The sequence below is a fragment of the Rattus rattus genome, chromosome 1 (genome assembly GCF_011064425.1).
Source record: "Rattus rattus isolate New Zealand chromosome 1, Rrattus_CSIRO_v1, whole genome shotgun sequence".
In the NCBI taxonomy this organism is placed as follows: domain Eukaryota; kingdom Metazoa; phylum Chordata; class Mammalia; order Rodentia; family Muridae; genus Rattus; species Rattus rattus.
The window spans coordinates 159066498-159072304 of NC_046154.1; positions in this window are offsets into that span (position 1 = coordinate 159066498).

Sequence of the window (5807 nt, forward strand, 5' to 3'; positions counted from 1 at the left end):
ATTATTAGACTATATCTAGTTTTCAACCCTGTCAGTGATTTGAGAAGGAATTATATATTACCTGAACATTCAGGAATCATAATGAGACAGCTTCCAAAACTTATACCATCAGTAGAGAGAGCTGACGACCAGGAATATTACCCAATATTTCTTAAAACTTTAGAGCATCTGTCTTCATCCTTCTTCCCCAGAACATCTGACAGACCTTAAGTGAAGAAGGAATTAAGAAGGACAAACATAATTTCTCTTGGCAGACATTAGCAGTCAAGTATTCTGAATCCATTTGTCCTTTTTGGACAGCATTTTATCTGCAGAGGAAATTGGAGTCTTTCTTGAATTTTCTCATTTCTACTGTTATTTCTCTTTTTATTTCTGATTTTTTTCATTCAGATACTGTATGTGCCCTTTAATTAGCCCTAATTTGGTAATTCCCTGCCATCTCCCTCTTTTGATTTTTTTGTCTTTTTGTTCTATATATTTCAGGTGTGTTGTTAAGTGACTAATATAGAATCTCTCCACTTTCTTTATGAAGGCACTTAGTGCTAGAAATTTTCCTCTTAACATTACTTCATTGGCTCCAATAAGATTAGGTAAGCTATGTCTTTATTTTCGTTGAATTCCTTTCTTTATTTTTTTCTGAACAAATTATCCTTGAATAGAGAGTTGTTCAGATTACCTGATATGAGGGCTTTCTATTTTATTCACATTCAGCATTACTTCCCGTTGATCTGGTAGAATGCACGGAATTATTTCAATCTTATTATATCTTTTGAGGCTTGTTTTGTGCCAGATTATATGGACAATTTTGAAGACGTTACCATGAGGTACGGAGAAGAAGGTATAAGGCTTTTTTGGGGGGGAGGGGTGCAGGGGGTATTCTGTAGATATCTGTTAAATCCATTTGGTTTGTCACTTTTATTAGTTTCAGTGTTTCCATTTAATTTTAATTTCAAGGGCCTGTCTCTTGGTGAATTCCCCCAATATTCTTCTATGAGGGTCAACATATATTTTGAGCTTTAGTAAAGTGTTATTTGCAAATGTGGATGCCCTTGCATTTTGGCATGTAAATGTTCAGAATTGAGACTTCAATCTGGTGAAGTGTCCTTCTCCACATCCTTTTATGAATTTTTGCTGAAAGTCTATTTTACTGGATATTACAGTGGTGATTACTGCTTGTTTCTTGGGACCATTTTCTTGCAAAATGTTTTTCAAACTCTTTACACTGTCTGTCTTGCTTGCTGAAGAGTGCTTTTGTACACAGCTCTGTGATGGTTCCTGATTATATACAGTGCGTTAGCCTCTGCCTTACTATTAGGGAATTGAGTCCATTGATGCTGGGAGCTATAAAAGACCAATGAGTATTAGTTCCTGTTATTTTTGTTCTTCAAGGTAGTATTATGTTCATGTTATTTTATTTCTTTTGGGGTGTGGGGGGATTGTTGTGAGGTAATTATTGTCTCTTCCTGTCTTGGGTGTAGTTACCATTCTTGGTTGGAGTTTTGCTTCTGGTATTCTCTGTATGGTTGGATTAGTGAAAAGATATTATTTAAATTTGGTATTGTCATGGGAATATCTTGGTTTCTACATCTATGGTGATCAAGAATGTTTCTCTGTATTGGAGCCTGGGCTTGCACCTTCTGTCTAGTAGATCTGCATGACAGCTGTCCAGAATCTTCTTGCTTTTATATTTGCTCTTAGAACACTGGTATAATTCTGTAGGTCTCTATATGTACTTGGCAATTTTCCCTTACTCCTTTCAATATCCTTTCTTTGTTCTGTACATTTGATTTTTATTATTTTTGGAAGAAGATATTCTTTTCTATTTCAAACTATTTTGGTCTTGTATGGCCATGACTAGCTATTTCTTTAGGTTAAGCAAATTTTCTTTCATGACTATGTTCAAGACACTGTTTGGATCTTTGAATTGGGAAATGTCACACTCTTCTATTCTATTATTCTTTGGTTTGGTCTTTCCAGTGTGTCCCAAATTTCCTGGATCTTTTGGGTTAGGAAAATTTACTGTTTGTATTTTCTTTGACCAGTGTGTCCATATCTTCTATGTTTGAGATTCTCTCTTCATTTTCTTCTATTCTGTTGGTGATTCTGACATCTGTAGTTCCTGATCTCTTTTCTAGGTTTACCATCTCCAGGTTAACATCCATTTGTGATTTCTTTATTGTTTTTACTTGCATTTTTATGTCATAGACAAATTTGTTAGATTCCTTCCCTGGCTTAGTTGTATTTTCCTGTGTTACTTTAACAGATTTGTTTGTTTCATTATTTAACATTTTTCCTGTTTGCCTGTGTTTTCCTGTGTTTCTTTGAGGGAATTATTTATATCCTCCTAAAAGCCTTTATCATCTTCTGGAGATTGTCTTTTATGTCAGAATCTTTGCTATTCACGTGTATTTGGATATCCAGGGCTTCTTGTGATAGGAGATCTTGGTTCTGATGTTTCCAGATTGCATTGGCTTCTGTTGCTTGCCTTTTGCCATCTGGTAATCTGTAGCGATAACCACCCTGTATATCTTAGTATGGAGCATGCCTCTTTGAATGCACATGGAGCTATGTGACCTAGGTTACAGCAGATTTTCTGGAAGGTAGGGAATACTGTCTCTAGTAGTGCAAGCCTTCTAATTCCCTTGTTAGCACAGGACTCCTGGGTTTAGGTTTCCTAGGCTACTCTTGTTTTGTTTGATTCTGTGACTTCCGTGAGTGGTAATTTTCACAGAGTTCCTTGGAACTGAGATTTTCATGGAAGAAACCATGTTTGATGCAAACAACCTACTTTACCCATTATATCTTTCAATTTTTTGTTTAGTTATGCATTTGATTTGGAACGGTTACACACACACACACACACACACACAAACACACACACACACATGCACACACACACACACCATATATATTGCCCCTTTTTCATGTTTGATTAAATGACACCTCATTAAAACTGACAGATTTCTTGCTATAAAGAAGTTATTTACTTTCACTCAGTCCAACCTGCCAGTATTTTGCTCTTATTTATTGTACTACAAGCATTATATATGAACAATGTTAAATCTTTCTTTAAAACCGAGTGATGCTCGTGGTCACTGAATGTTATTTCATTGATTAGATTGTATTTTTGTTCTTTTAAGAATTGACAGCTAAAATGGGTATCTCATTTGAGCACATGAGCATGCATGTGTTATCTCTTTTCTAATGTCTTCTTCAATTTCTTTCTTCAATGTCATAATTTTTTTATTGTAGATACCTTTCATTTTCTTCAGAAGTCAGGCACTAAGGTTAATATTCATAAGCAGTACTATTGTGAAGTTAGGCCATTAACAAGTCTAAAAAAATAACAAGAGTTAGAATTTGACCTGAATAATTTGGAGTTAGGATGTATAATTGCTTGTAAACATTTCAGTGACTCTTTCGCACAATATCCTTGGCTGCAAATCTCAGGTCACTGCAAGAGTCCATTTGAGTTAAACAGAAGCAAGTTACATAGGAAGAAAATACCAACAGATGCATGTTTATTAGGATAGGAATTTGTTGTTTTCTTTTATTCAATTTATTCAAATTAAAAATAATGTCTTAACTGAAAAATGATGAGACTGAAGAGTTGTATATTGGAGCGGAAAATGAGAAAATAGTGTTTAATCAATAGGAGAAAGAAAGAGATGTGTCTGATGACATTTTAAGTTCATATTGTACAGAAAATAGCTCACAGAAAGGTAGGTGTAGGGTTCATTCCAGAAAGCAGAGCTGAAGGAAAGAGAATATGTATCATGTTACAATGATAATGGTTGATAATAGAAGTTAAACTAGTTATTGCTGTACTGGATTAGGAGAGAGGTGTACTGAAATAGGAAATAAATTACAATGTGGAGAGATACCGATAGTAGTGCTGAGAAAACCACAAAATTATGACATGTGTAACACTCAGAATAATTAAAATTGTTTTTGATTTTGTCTAATAAAACATTAAATAACACAAAACGTCCCAATTCTGCATTTCCCATACATGTCTACTTTCATTGTTTAAGATGTTCTACACCGAACTTTCTGGAATTATTTTTCTGGATCTAGGATGCTGTGAAAAATCTCAGATCACTGAAAGAACTGTCAGCAATTCTATAATTTCTTTGCATGTAGTTGTACTTCTGTGTCTGGAGGAAAAAATTTGATATTGCAAACATTCCCTGTTCATGCTATACCATATTCACTTGTGCTATTTTCTGTCATGACTCCAGTATTGTCTGGCTTGTTCTAGTTTCCTGTATCTCTGTTCCATATATGATGTAATATCAAGTGGACAATAAACTTACATGGAATCTATTAATCATAAAGTCCAGCATTATTTTTTCACTTGACTGGAAGACTCTCTTCTTCCAATGCCCTAATGTATGTCCATTTCTACACAAGTTCTAAATCCCAGATTAAAAGTTTAACTCACAGGGTTTTCAATAAATTAAATTAAGTTCAAAAGAAAGAAATGTTAAAACCATTGTAGTTTTGAGACTCTGTCCTCTTTTGAAATAATGTTGGGTGAGTATGTGAGAATAAAGATCTTCAACATTCATTTTTTTCTAAGCAAATCAGAAATCCTTACAATGTAAAAATAAAATAGAAGTTAGTACTCCTATCCTAAAAATTTGCTGATTATCTAGGGCCATTATCTAGTAGTCTCATTATCTTTTACCTATGTAAATATTTTCTTCAGAGCAAACCGGTATTGGGAAAAAGCAATTGTCAAAGTAACAGCTATATATGAGTTTTTCATTGCTCAAATTCATTAGAAATCATGACATATGCTTGCTTTCTCTCTCTCTGCTATTTTAAACCAACAAAGTGCCTTTCTTCTATACCTTAACATAAATTTTCAACCATTTTTATGTCTTAAATGACATTTTATATGTAATTTTCCTGATGCTCCTAACAATTTGTCTCATGTCCTCAACTACATCTAGACATACCTATCTGTATCATCTATATTTATATGCATATCCATATCTGAATTCATTACCTTATCCTTATCAATATCTAACTTTATCACCACAATCTATCTCTTTCTCTATCTCTATCTCCATCTCCTCCATCTCCATCTCCATCTCCATCTCCATCTCCATCTCCATCTCCATCTCCATCTCCATCTCCATCTCCATCTCTATCTTGGTTAACATCTCTATCTCCATCACTATCTCACTATATGTTCTAATGATTCAATTTTCCTATTATAAATAAATATATATGTTTGTATTTTATTATAATGTATGCAATGTTATAAAATATAGTGAATAATTTATATAAAGTATGGTAAATCATTTTTAAAATAGTAAAACTAATATTTTACATGAGTTCTATGTTACAAAACCAGGCAAAAAAGCTTTTAAGAGAATGGAATGTAGAGAAAATGGAAAACCTTTAAATATACAGTTGAGAATGTTCACTGTATGTAAAGATAATTAGGCTGTCAGGGAATCACAGAGAAAAGTGACATTTTGACAAAAATAATAACTGTGTCACTTTTGATTACATCATTGTTATATAAGTATATATAAATGTATATATCTATGAAAATGTATATGTTTACTTTTTCAAGCTTCATTTACTGCAAATTTATTATTTATTATCTTACCTCTTTCTAGATATCTATATTGTGGCCAAATAGTCTACAGTTCATGAGGATTTATGACATCTAATTCCAATCATGGTATCAATGGCACATGTGTATGGTTTAGTGTGTTCATTTCTATTTTTGTATGACAGTTACAAACTGTCTCAGGACATAAGTATTTCACATTTCTAATTTATGAGAT